Source organism: Podarcis pityusensis (assembly GCF_964106645.2).
Source record: "Podarcis pityusensis genome assembly, chromosome: 13".
In the NCBI taxonomy this organism is placed as follows: domain Eukaryota; kingdom Metazoa; phylum Chordata; class Lepidosauria; order Squamata; family Lacertidae; genus Podarcis; species Podarcis pityusensis.
The window spans coordinates 24687173-24701711 of NC_138038.1; the positions used below are offsets into that span (position 1 = coordinate 24687173).

The 14539-nt window shown below is 44.8% G+C and overlaps 1 pseudogene across 1 annotated transcript; it reads right to left on the reverse strand.

The window, feature by feature from the left end:
- Positions 1 to 1010: 1010 nt before the first annotated feature.
- LOC308461401 (interleukin-13 receptor subunit alpha-1-like) lies at positions 1011 to 8285 on the reverse strand (annotated as a pseudogene). Its single transcript, XR_013991507.1, has 2 exons — positions 7932 to 8285; positions 1011 to 2240 (listed from the first exon to the last, which is right to left on the reverse strand). The product of XR_013991507.1 is annotated as an interleukin-13 receptor subunit alpha-1-like (transcript).
- Positions 8286 to 14539: the final 6254 nt, after the last annotated feature.

Here is a 14539-nt window from a genome sequence, read left to right on the forward strand (position 1 = left end):
ATCCCGCCTTTCCTCCCGAAGGAACCCAGGGCAGCAAAATTGTCCACCAGCTGATTGAGATGGTTCATCAGCTAGGAGCACCACTCACTGTCCCTAAAGATCAGAAAACATTTCAGGCAAGGAGAGTCATCTGCTCTCCTCAGATCCCATAATGTGAAGCATAGGAGCCAACTCTTAAGAGGCCAAGGTCCCTTCAGTGCCCCCAATAAAATATTTGAGGGGGCTCCCACCCCCAAAGTTGATGGGCATTGCCATTCAAATGGTGTGCACTCGCCATGTCTTGTGATCGATTATGCAGGGTGGGGCTTACCTGAGCCCCCACAATAATTTATTCAGGTTGGCTCCCCTAAGAAGGCTGCATAAAGGTAAAGGGACCCCTGACCATTAGGTCCAGTCGTGGGGTAGAGAGCCAGTGTGGTGTAGTGGTTAAGAGCGGTAGTCTCGTAATCTGGGGAACCGGGTTCGCTTCCCCGCTCCTCCACATGCAGCTGCTGGGTGACCTCGGGCCAGTCACACTTCTTCGAAGTCTCTCAGCCCCACTCACCTCACAGAGTGTTTGTTGTGGGGGAGGAAGGGAAAGGAGAATGTTAGCCGCTTTGAGACTCCTTAAAGGGAGTGAAAGGCGGGATATCAAATCCAAACTCTTCTCTTCTTCGTGACTGACTCTGGGGTTGCGGTGCTCATCTCGCTTTATTGGCCGAGGGAGCCGGCGTACAGCTTCCGGGTCATGTGGCCAGCATGACTAAGCCGCTTCTGGTGAACCAGAGCAGCACACGGAAATGCCGTTTACCTTCCCGCCAGAGCGGTACCTATTTATCTATTTGCACTTTGACGTGCTTTTGAACTGCTAGGTTGGCAGGAGCAGGGACAAAGCAACGGGAGCTCACCCCGTCACAGGGATTTGAACCGCTGACCTTCTGATCGGCAAGTCCTAGGCTCCGTGGTTTAACCCACAGCGCCACCCACGTCCCGCTCAAGAAGGCTGCATGAATACCATCAAATGGATTTGCTCAGCTTAATTTGGGGTCTTCTGGGACAGATTTTACTTTTGAATAGTCTTCGCTTTCCCCGTCAAACATTTGTTCCAGGAAGTTTCTAGGCTCAGGAATTGTAGGAAGAATCATCTCTTTAATCCGTTTCCGGTAAATGAGAAAAACGACAGTCAGGACGGCCACACATAACGGAGCAAGAATGTATGGGATATATAATGTGTGGTCTCTCTCATCCCAGTCCACCACCTCGCTCCAATCACTGGTCCAGATTTCCCCACTATTGTAGAACTTTGCTCTCACTCGAAAAGTGTGGCGTGCCTTAGGCTTGAGACTGATTGATATATTAGTATTGTGAGTTTGCTGTATCTCTGATCCAGAGTTATTAATTTCTACTTCATAGTTCATGCCGCTCCATAGGGATGGTTTAGTCCAGTTCAAAAAAACACCTCCATTGTTCTTTGTGATGTTTACAATCGATGGAGTCTTCAGTCTGACTGGAAATCCAACTTCTCCCGACATTTTGCTAAGGATACACACAGGTTGAATGTCCTTGGAATTGCCTTGTAATGAAATGCTAAGTTCTATCCATTCATATTTCAAGTCAAATGCACATCGAAAGGCACCACCTTGCTTTGTGTAATTTGTGCATGGCTGCTCTCTTCTGAGTTCTGGGATCCACAAAGTCAAGCTGTAGTTTGCGTCACGACTTGCATTCTCTCCACGAAGCCATGAGCACTCCAGGGATCTCTCCATATGCCAGATACAGCTGACATTAACCGCTCCTGTACCTGGAACACCATTTTGTGGAAGAGAGATATTAAGCCACTCTCCTTTCTGGCTCTGTTCTTGCTGACATTCCGTTCTGACTCGGAAAACAACTTCTTTACCCAGAGGTACCTGCACTGTCCGGGAGTGGTTTCTATGAATACGCTCCACGACCCAAACTCCACCGGTCCTTATAGCACTCCGATACTTTACATCGCAGGCACCTTCCATTCTTACAGGAGTCCACACCACATCCAACTGGCAGCGTGTTTCATTGAGGGTATAACTCACGTTTGATGGGCGAGGAAGAGTCAGCGTGGCTCCTCTGACAGCCCCAATGAGGGTGACAAGCAACAGTACCAGTGTCCCCATGAAGCTTCCCTGCCCCATCTCATCTTCTGATCTCGACTGAGGGCTGGCTTTCATAGGAAGGATTGCTGGCAGGGCTTCCGTTCATTGATACGTCAACTGCGGTTCGCTCACCTGAGAGACACAGACAGGGAAGACAGGAAGTCATATATAACAATGTACATTTGTATATTTGTTGAAATATACATTTTTAAAAAAACCAGAAGCATTTTTACTTGGTATTATAGGTCCGGACATTAATAGGCAAGATGTTAAATTGTTTTTATATGCAACAACTGCGGCAAGAGTATTGTTAGCCCAGAAATGGAAACAAGAAGAAATTCTGACTAAAGAAGAATGGCAGACGAAATTAATGGACTATGCAGAATTGGACAAAATGACAGGAAGGATTCGAAACCTGCGGGTTTACAGAGATTTACAGAAGATTGGAAGAAGTATATGAATTATTTGAAGAGCAACTGTAATCAACAAATTACGCTAGTAGGACTACAAGAAGTTTTGTAAGGAGAAATATACGAAGTGTTACAAAGGAGAAAAAGATAGAGATATTGGTTATGAGTTTGAAATGTAATAGGGAAGATAAGAAATGCATACTGAGAGCTTAGATTGGAAAATTTTCAGACAGGATTGATGGAAGTCAAAAATTTGAATAAGATGTAAAAGTATGTTTAATTACTGTTGAAAATGATATGTTAAAAAAACTTATATATACACACACACACACACACACACACACACACCGTATTTTTTGCTCTATAAGACTCACTTTTTCCCTCCTAAAAAGTAAGGGGAAATGTGTGTGCGTCTTATGGAGCGAATGCAGGCTGTGCAGCTATCCCAGAAGCCAGAACAGCAAGGGGGACTGCTGCTTTCACTGCGCAGCGATTCCTCTTGCTGTTCTGGCTTCTGAGATTCAGAATATTTTTTTCTTGTTTTCCTCCTCCAAAAACTAGGTGCGTCTTGTGGTCTGGTGCGTCTTATAGAGCGAAAAATACGGTGTGTGTCTGTGTGTGTGTGTGTGTGTGTGTATGTGTATATATATATATATATATATATATATATATATATATATGAAATCATATATAACAGTTTGATGGAAGCCATTACTTTCAAAGCCATTTCCTTGGAAGTGACTTCAGCTGAATCGAACCATACACTATACGTACTTGGCTTCACTTATCCCAGCTTTCAACCGCAGTGACTGAAGATGGCACTTTGGGTGTTGGCTGGCTGCGTGGGTGAGAGACTGACGTCATGGTTTGTGTTGAGCAATGAGGTGGAAGGGGACAAAACCTCTGTAAAAGTTGCTAAATCTTGCTGCAATAACGCAGCCATCTAAATGAGCATCAGTCAAAAGCACGAAGGGAGGCATATTGGGAATGTAGTGCATGAGAGATATTCAACACGCCAGAACAAACGAGGCCAATGGGTGCTGCTGGGTTTATTGACGGACATGAGGAGCTGTTGATATGGCGTAGTCTACTAGAGAATCAGCAGGCAAAGCTCAAGATGTTCTAGGCTGGGATAAATGAATACATTTGAGATATCAGGTGTGCCTCATGCAAACTCAACAATTTGGACAAATATCCCTTCTTTTCCAATAGCTGGGCCTGTCTGCTGATACTGCCACATAAGGCGGCCCTCCAGACTGGTGTTTTATTGTGGGTGTATTCTGTAAGATGTTATTGACACAATAATAGCCCATTAGTGGGGGATTCATTCTGCAATGTGTCCCCAATGCTAAGACATTATTAGGGTCTGGTGGAGCTATAGCGCAACAAGAGGAGGACAAAAATAAACCAGAATATTTGTGGTTTAAAGGGTTATGGGGTGTTAGCAAGAAACTACAGGGTATGCACTATTAGAAATGAAGCTGTGTGACCTCCCCGAACACTTTACAGGTGCAAACAGTATTAAGGGTGGGATCGCATATGACAGCTCCAACAGCGTCATGAACACAAATCAGCATGAATGTGCAATAAAAAGGATGTCTGGAGGAGCCCAAGGATTCTAGTACATGTTATATAGCAGATGCAAATGTTAAACACACACACACACACACACACACACACACACACACACATTATGGACACACAAATTTCAGGCTAGCCAAATCTACTCCATCTTTTGCTAAAATACCAGCTATACCAACCAACCAAATGCAAAATACAGGCAGCTGGAATTACAGAACAGGATGCCTTTGATCATATCCTGAGCCTAGGAATTTGCCTTCACTTCCAGAACTGAACTAAGTTCACAGTCCTTTCCGACACAGAAGTCCAAGCCTGGTTACAAGCCCTGCATTTTGGCAGCCTAAGAACAAGTCATTTTGTCACTGCAGTGGTTCAGCAATTGAGAGACAGAAACCTTACTGGTTTTCTGCAATACCAATAAGGCATCTTCCAGTATCTCTTTGATTGATACACACCAACTTATATGTAGCACAAAAAATGTAGTTTTTCTCCATCTAGCATGCTGCTTTCAGTCAAGATTGATTCTAGATCCTGCTGCCCACAGGGGTGTGTGTGAGCTTTTGAAAAAACCCTTTTCCTCCCTGCAAATGCCCCAGAAGAAGGATGTGGAGGTTGTGATATTGTTATATGCCCACATCATTGAGCAGTTGTGGATTCGTTCACCTGTTTTTAAATGGACAGGCTGTGGAGTAATACAGAATCAATCTGCAGTCAGCTTTTATTTCCAGAATGCAATAAGCTTCTCAAGACACACTTTTCAGAGGCACAAAATATGCAATAGATCTAGACAGCGTGTGGACTATGTGTGTGTGTGTGTGGGGGGAGACAAGTCTCCATTGGTTCTAGAATAAAAATAAAAATAAAATGTGTGTACAAAGAGTAGATCCTGATTTGCCCACCTCTGCTCTAGAGAAAGATTACATCCCTGTACGCACTTTGAAATTCTTAAGACTATTGAAGTGCATCTTCTTAATAATGGCAGAATATCAAAAGGAGAAAGGACACCAAGCTCAAATATCAAGGAACATTACCTATAACAGGCCCACAGTTCTCTTCTGATGGAGCTACAAAGCATCAAGAAACCTTTCTGTTTGAGCAGGTATTGGGTGACAGACAGCAGCCAATTGACACTGTGTTTCTGCATACCACCCTCAGCAACACGTTTTTGCATATCTTATGAGGCAAACCGCACATGTTGCTGGAGAACAGTGATAAGATCTCCCCATTTATTTATTTTTTACTTTAAAGCAGCCTATGCACAGCTGCAGCCCTGGGAGAATATGTGCTTTAACTCTTTCCCCCTTGCCATTTCCCTGATTTGATTATAGCCCGCCTCCTGGTTGCCCCATGGCAGGGAAATGTAGGCTTGTGCAACTCCCTCATCCTATCACTGTCATCTTGATTAATTGCATGGTTTTAAAAAAATAAATAAATCAGGAAAACAGCATAGTGAAAAGTGAAACACCCCTCTCTCCAGATCAAGTTTGGTGTTCCTTTCATCTGCTTAACATTAAAAGAAGATGTGGATCAGATCACTAATCTCCACCACCGCATGTGGTTTGACCTCGCTTCACCAGGACAGAGTGAGCTCTAACCTAATGTATCAAAAACACATTGCAGGAATTTCCAGTCTGTTTACATCCACACCATACATCACTCTTATACCATTTTAACAGTCATCCTGAGAACTGTAGTTTGTCAGAGGTGCTCACCTCACTGAGCCACAGTTCCCAGGATTCTCCATGAAGAGCTCAGGGCAACATAAATCCTGTATAGATTGTTTTGTTGTGACGCTTAATCACTAGGCTTGGTTTCATCTGGCTGGAGTCAGGAGTTTCCTGTGGTTATTCTGTTCTCAAGATAAAAATTACTGTCTCACTTCCTGACTGGTAGGTCCTCTAAGCTTTCCATGCCAAACTGGGTAGTTTTCAACCACTTTATCCTCACCTCTTTCCTGTGAATTCGAAGCACAGTGAACTTCATGACCGACAAAGGATTTGAATACAACTCTTCCTGATTCAAACTGAAAGCATTCTCAAATGCTGAGCTTGGTCAGTCCTTGTAAGCAAGAGTGTGTGGGTGTGTTTAGGTCATTGTGGCACCTGAAGTGAATTTGAAAATTGCACTCCAAGGATTGTAGTTTGTTAAGGGTCCTACACACAGACGTCAGAGTCAAGCTTATTTCTTATAGCAAACAACTGTTGATGGCATCTGCCTGTCTTGGGAGACAGTGAAGGAGTGCATCTTTGGAGGTTAACTACTGTGGGAGTAGTTACTACTGTGGGATCAGGCAACAGGCTCCTCATATCCCAACCCATATAAATAAGAGACCAATAAGACTGGTTTGGAGTCAAAACAAGCCACAACTTTATCGAATAGAGATGAAAGAGGTTTGGCTTGGGCATGGGGCAATCTACCATATTTTTCCATGTATAACCCCCCCCCCCCCGTGTATAAGGCCCCAAATTAAGGAAATGGGTAGTGATTGCTCAGAGTTGTTAAGCTTTTTTTGAGGTGGGGATTGCCGCCAATCTCGCACCCACCTGACCACCGCTGCCAATTGCACGCTTCACCAAAGCCACCAATATATGTCGCAGCAGCAGCTAATCATCAGCAGGCCTTGACTCAGACACCAATCAACTGCCCAATCGCCGCTGACAATCTCCTGCTCGTGGCTGCCACCAATTGCCTGTCCTTCCCACAATTTTTTTTTTTTTTAAATCATCTTATACATGGGAAAATATGATAAATACTTCCGGCTCGCCTGCTGAAAGTGACGCGTGGTCAGTCCAGGCAGGGGTTCCTAAGGTGACCATCCATAGGGTGACCCCCACAGGGACTGCCATCTGTGGGAGTGCTTTCGGCCCTGGTTCCACCTGGGCACACGGACATGGCCACTCCCCCCAGATCTCTTTAATGGGATACCCCAGTGTTTGGAGGGGCAGGCAAAGACTACAACCTCCCCTCCATCTAAAACAAAGGATTGCCCCAATGCCCAACCAGTTGTGATGATTGCTATGAGGTAGGCAAAACCACCAGGTCAGTGCCAATTAGCCTGGTGGGCAAATTCCTACCTGGCCCCTTAAAGGACGGTGACCACTGTAGCCACAGCAAAGTCATTGACTATCAGCTTAAACCAAGGGTAGGTGGGTGGGGGAAACCAACGAGGGAAGGAGCAGGTAGTGCCCCAGGTGCGGGCTGCTTAAATGGGCAAGGGGCGGATCCGAGGGAAGCCCAACATCAGCTCCATCAGCTTCGCCCTGTCACAGCCCAAGTCCCAGCCTGCATCCCCATTTGCCAAAGCAGGGTGCAGGCTAGGATCTAATTCCTGATAGGCGGTGGGGGCTTCTGCTGCCCCCTGCCTATCAGGAAGGGCATGGCAGTTCCAGTTCTAACACCGGAGCCCCAGGGAAGCCTCTGCTGTCCCACAACGCCGCCGCACCAAGAGGGGTGAGCGGACTTACATAAACTGCATTGCTGTTGCATATGGGACTTCTCTCACTCAGTATACAGTTTAAAACAAAATACAGTTCAGGAAGAGGAAAGGAGGGAGTGTTGGCTGCCCTCCAGCTTAGTTTTCTATATTTTGTACATCAGTGGCAGCAAAAACCAAACCAAACCAAACTAAACCCAGAAAACTAAGGGTTTTTGTTTTTGCAGGGGAGGGAAAGCAGCCAACGTCAGCAGCAGATCCAGGGAGCTGTGAACGCTCAACATCTGGGAGAGAAGCACACTTTGCACTTAAAAGCAGATCAACTGAAACACAGGAGGTTTATTTACGGGGGGGGGGAGGAATCAAGAGCAGGAGAGTAGAGGGAAGCAGAAGACTTACTTGTAAGTCAGCCCCACCGTTTAAACACACGCGGGAAGGAAGACTTTGCTTGCTGGTTTCTCCTTGCCGTAAGGAGTGGAGTCGGGGAGGGGAAATCAGGAAGCAACGCTGGAGAGGAAGGCCTGCCTTTTGCTGGAATTCTTAGTAAAAGGGAAGTGCATGCAAGACTTTGCTTGCTCATCTCTCTCCACCCCGAGGCAGGGGAAACACAGCTGGAGGAAAAGCTTCAGGGGCTCAGGCCACAGCAGCTGTGGGGGCATGGAGGCGGCAATTGTTTCATCTTACTTCCTGGGTGGGGGGCTGGTTCTGCTTTTAAGACCCTGTTATACTAAGGCTGGCAGCAGCAGCAGCAGATTTACATATGGGCTGAGCAGGCATATGAGCAGATTTACATATGGGCTGAGCATAAATGAGGCATGTGTTGGGGGGGGGCTTGGCTTCTTGCCATTTTCTTTTCTTAAGAAAACAGGCAGAGTTTTCTGTCAGAGCCCAGTTGCGCAGTAATGTGATGCACGTGACGTATGTGTCTATGACTGTGTAACAGTCACACAAGTGCTAGCTTACTGTTTAGTAAAGTTCGTGGAAGCTTTAAAGCTCCTCAGAATCAAATGGTAAAGTCAGCTATGAAGCAATACAAGGGCTCCGATTGCTGCCTATCATTATAGCACACATTCTGAGAGCAAGTGAGGACTCATTGACATGTCGCTGTGAATCGCAGTAATACTTAATTTTGTCTTTCTGCAAAAATTAAAACGATTAAGCACTATGAAAGCGGCGCTAGTAAAAGAAAACAACAACAAGAAGAACGGAAGGAAATATTCAAAACATATAAAGCCAATCACGCCATATGGCCTGGAACAACAGGCAGAAGCAGCCCTTCACAACCCCTCAGATACAGAACATTTGTGTTTACAAACAGAAGGAAATCAAGTAGCTCAGTGTTTCCCAAACTCGGGTCGCCAGCTGGTTTTGGGCTACAACTCCCACCATCTCTAGCTAACAAGACCAGCAGTCAGGGATGGTGGGAATTGTGTTGGGGTTTTTTTTGTGTAAATATTTTTTATTGAGGTTTTTCACCAAATTTTAACATATTCAGAAAATTTAGATTACATTTTACATTTTCACTTTAACACCCCCCCACGACTCCCCCCCCCAACTTCCCTTTCTGGTTTAGAGTATATTATTTCTGTTCTGCATATAATTTTGCGTACCTTCTATTCTAAAATAAATTCATTTCCTAATCTGTTCTTAACCTCTTAGTCCCTATTTGTATTTACTGTTTGTATTTGTTCATTGTAAGTGTATTACTCAAATCCTGCAAGTGAGTTCATTTCAATGTATTGCTTTTGTATATATATCTTAAAAGGTTTCCAATCCTTTTTAAAGTCATTGGAATGGGAATTGTAGTCCAAAAGCAGCTGGAGACCCAAGTTTGGGAAACACTGGCCTAAATGATCCTCAGGGTTCCTTCCAGCTCAAGGATTCTATTATTCCACCTCTCTCTCTCTCTCTCTCTCTCTCTCTCTCTCTCTCCAGTTTTTACTGAGCATTTGTTCTGATCTGTTTGCAATGAGGTTGTACCGCAATGAGCATCCATCACACATCCTTCCTGATTTGACCTGCAAAGTGTTTGCACATCTTCTCGTTAATTGTTTGCTCATCCCACACATTTCAGTACATGTCCTCATCAGTTTCCTAACTGCAAACAAAACACCTGAAAAGTTGATTTGTTGCACCGAGGTGACAGAACTCTTTAATCCACTTTAATTGCACAAACCTAAAACCCTGGCATCCTCTTGAATCCCTCTTCCAAAGCATTGACAGTCTAGAGGCGACCTTACTTTAGAGTAGGAAACATTTCCGCGTTCCCTTGCGTTTTGAAACATGGATGTGAAAGGTTGCAGCACTTGCCTGGGTTTTCTTTGACCAGTTAGCTGGAGTGCACTTTTCAAGTATGTGCTCACCAAGACTTCTCAAACTATTTTAGTCTAACCACAGCCTGGAAACACAAACCAGGTCTTGTGTAGCCAGGAAGTTTCTTGTAGTAGCAACAGGTAAATCTTGCCACTCAGTGCCAGGCAGACACCCAATGACAACGAAGCATGACCACAAATCATCTGCAGCACGCTTCCAAAATATAATTATGACAGCTTTTCTAAACACACTGCCTAGGCAGGTGAAGGCACTGCTGAAGTCATCTATTGATTTAAAACCAGCTGCTTCAGGTGATGCACTATCCAGGAGTATACAAAACACAGGTCTTTAAAAGAGCCAGGTTGTTATTACCTGGCTATTATCTGTCCAAATGCTAAAACTTTATGCAGGTTGTTGAGTGTCCCCATGGGGAGCAGGGGGGCAGTCCTGCAGGAATGTGATCAAGATCTCAAGTGGAGCATAGACAGATTTGCTGAAGCTACTTTTGTCATTCCAAAGGTTAAAAATATACACAAACTGAAGGTGAAAGCCACAGCGATGGTAGGTGTCACAAGTTCCAGCCACTAGAGGACAAACAGTGGCTGCTGTGTGTCATTTAAAGCCATAATGACCATTTCATGTCAACTAACCAGCTCAAAGACTCTTCTGATCATAACTCTCCTTATGATCCCTGGACAGTTCCATGATTTTGAGGGCTACTGAGGACAAGTGTGACTGCCCTCTGCCTAAAATGGATGAGCAGTGAAGAAAGGCAAGTACAGTGGTACCTCGGGTTAAGTACTTAATTCGTTCCGGAGGTCCGTTCTTAACCTGAAACTGTTCTTAACCTGAAGCACCACTTTAGCTAATGGGGCCTCTTGCTGCATGATTTCTGTTCTTATCCTGAAGCAAAGTTCTTAACCCGAGGTACTATTTCTGGGTTAGTGGAGTCTGTAACCTGAAGCGTCTGTAACCTGAAGCGTATGTAACCCGAGGTACCACTGTAACAACTACAATAACAGCAAGATGATGATGATGATCAACAACAACAACAACAACAACTCTAGTCTTCAGTTTCACCTCTGCTCCATAGATTCATCTGTTCTTGGGAAGGTTAGAAGAACCACATAAGAACAGAAGAAGGCCCCTGGTGGATCAGGCCAATGGCTTATCTAGTCCAGCATCCAGTGGCCAACCAGATACCCATAGAAAGTCAGCAGTCAGGACTTGAGCACAAAAACACGCTGCCCTTCTGCAGCTTCCACCAACTAGCATTTAGAAGCATTACTGCCTCAGACCATGCTGTCATGGCAACTAGTGATTGACTTCTCCATGACTTCTCCATTCCTCTTTCAAAGCCATCCAAGTTAGTAGTCATCACTACTTCCTGAGGGAGAGCACTGGTCTTCCTGAGAGCCCCAGACAAAATAAGAATCCCTCCATTGCAGAGGACTCAGTTGTATTGGACTCCAACTCCCATCAGTCACAGTCAACATGGCCAATGGCCAAGGATGATGGGAGTCATAGTCCAGCTTCACTGGAAAGGCAGCAAGTTAAGGAAGGCTGAGTCTCCCACTCTCCCCCAGTCTTCATCTAGCAGAAAAAGTGGGCTGCTTCCAGGAAGCACATGTCGCCCACTTAACTGGAAAAGCTTCACATGTGCCCAATACAGTGGTACCTCAGGTTACAGACGCTTCAGGTTACAGACTCCGCTAACCCAGAAATATTACCTCAGGTTAAAAACTTTGCTTCAGGATGAGAACAGAAATCGTGCTCTGGTGGCGACAGTGGAAGGCCTCATTAGCTAAAGTGGTACCTCAGGTTAAGAACAGTTTCAGGTTAAGAACGGACCTCCAGAATGAATTAAGTTCTTAACCCGAGGTACCACTGTAACATGAAACTTTCCCATTGTCCTTTTCAGGCTTTCCATCATGCCTTGTATTTGACAACACCATTCTTATATTAATATATAATCGCGGAGCACTCTTCAGCTCATTCACACCCACGGTAGCTCTGAGGAGAAGATAAATACTTTTAAGCACATTTTCCAAATGGGGAACCTGAGGCTGGGGGTTCTTTCTCACAAAAGATGCAATTTGCATATGAATGCTTTTGGAGTGATTCCTATGCAAGCAGAAACTAGGCACCCACGTGGCTCTCTCGGAAAGAATCCTGACAGGAGAAATGATCAGGAATCCAGAACCCTCCTCCTCAAGAATTTCATGTGGGTGCTTAGTTTCAGCATCACATTAGCCAAGGAAGTTGCTTTAGAGCAGGGCTTTTGTTTTGCTGTCATGGCCCCAGCCTTACAGAACAGGCCACCCAAAGAGTATCCAAGCTAGCAATCATTCTGTCAATCAGCAATGCATAATAGGCTTGGAGAACCTCTAAACCTCAGCTCCCCTCCTCTTTTCTTCACCACTTGCAAAACCACACTCGTTTATTTACATTGTATCTCATGGGGACTTTTAATTGTAACTCACTCAGGGAGCCAGTCTTATCTGAAAAGTTGTGTATACAGTGGTACCTCTGTTCTCAAACTTAATCCGTTCCGGAAGTCCGTTCCAAAACCAAAGCTTTCCAAAACCACGGCGCGCTTTCCCATATAAAGTAATGCAAAACAAATTAATCAGTTCTAGACTTTTAAAAACAACCCCTAAAACAGCAATTTAACATGAATTTTACTATCTAACCAGACCATTGATCCATAAAACAAAAGCAATAATCAATGTACTGTACTATGAAATAAATGAGACAGTATTGTAGATGATAAAAATTAAAATTATTATTTTTTCTTACATGCACTGATGATAGTCATTGTTTGGATGGGGGGCTTTTATCCATTTCCATAGTCACACCATCAATCAATCAGTAGCTGAACTGAGTTCCACACAGCGACAGAAACAAATTAACTGAAAAAGCCTTTAAAACAAAAATGCAAAATAAACAGCAAAAACAAAAACGCCAAACTTTATTTGTTCCGGAAGTCCGTTTGACTTCTGAAATGTTTGAAAACCAAGGTGCAGCTTCTTTTTGGTGCAGGCGCCCCGCAGACAGTAGCCGACAGCCACATCGGACGTTCTGCTTCTAAAAAACATTCAGAAACCAGAACACTTACTTCTGGGTTTTTGGCGTTTGAGGACCAAGGCGTTTGAATACCAAGGTGTTTGAGAACCAAGGTACCACTGTAATAGTTAGGGCCCAGGCTACCTGAAAAATCATATCTCCCTATATGACCCTGCCCAGGTACTAACATTCTCAAGTGAGCACCTTCTCTCAGTTCCATCAACATTAGTGGCGTGGTGGCCTGAGAGCATAGGTGCCAACCCTGGGGCTGAGGACATGTTGACCCCCCAAAGTATGGGGGACGGGGTTGAGCTCCCCCCATCTTGAGGGGCCAGGTATTGGCAGGCCTTCCTGTGTAAACCGGGCCCTACTGGCCTCCCTATGGTGGTGGCAGGCCTTGGCGGGCACCCCACAGTGGCAGTGGGGTCGGTGACGGGCCTCAGCAGGTCTCATGGCCTCTTCCCCCTGTGTGTGACATCGTACGTGTGTCTCACATGTGTGGCATCATGCGTATGCGACAAGCCCCACCCAATGTTGGGCGGAACTCAGCACCTCTGTTTGAGAGAGAGAGAGGGTCTTTTCAGTGGCTGCTCCCATATTGTGGAATTCCCTCCCAAGAGAAGTCAGACTGGCTCCGCTTTGCTGTCCTTTCATCAGCCGGCTAAGACTTTCCTTTTCAAGCAGGCCTTTGAAAATTAAGGTGCAGATGATGCTGACAACTGGGCCACTATCAGGGCAAAGTGTCTTTAATTGCTCGCTTTAAATGAGCTTTGATGTAGCTTCCTTCAGGGTTGCCATATTTCGAAAAGTGAAAATCTGGACTCGAAAGTTGTTGAGCAACACTTCCGATATGGGCTGCCATTTTCAAAAATTCCACCCGGACGCCATTTTCGATGGATGAATCCCAGCTATGTCCAGGAAATTCTGAATGTATGGCAGCCCTGGTTTACTTACTGTTTTTAACTAGTTTGTGTTTATTACTTTGTATTTCATAATGACGTTTTTAAATATTGTAAGCCACCCCGAATCCCAGCTTTGGAAAAAGGTGGGGCATAAATATATTAAACAATAAAATATTAAATATATTAAGCTCTCTCTCTTTCTCTGGATGTCGTTGGACTAAAACTACCACCTGCCTGACAGTTGCCAGATTACCTGGTGCTGATGGGAGTTGGAGTCCAACAGCATCTGAAGAACACAGGTAGGCGAAGGCTGACCTGTACAATTCTATGACTCTTCCGTTTCAACTTTCAAGTCCCTCTCTAGGAGGTCACTTATGTGGGCCAAGCAGGCTGTATGCAATTGCAATTCTACCCATAGGTCTCAAATAATCCTTGCTGCAATTTTCATGTTATTGCAGGGCTGAAGGAGGCTAAGTCCAAACTTGCAGAAGACACTTGGGGTGTAAAATCGTGGAAGTGATCAGAACGAAACACGGTGCCACCCAGTTGAAAATTACACCGTTGGAATTTTAAACAAACAAACAAACTCACACAGACTGGGATTGTTCGAAATAATGACAGTCTCCTTTGGCAAATCATGCCGGGGATCAACAAATAAAGCCAGACAAACCCACATAGGATGGAGAAACACCTGGAGTAGAAGGTATAAATAAAGATCGCTTTGGA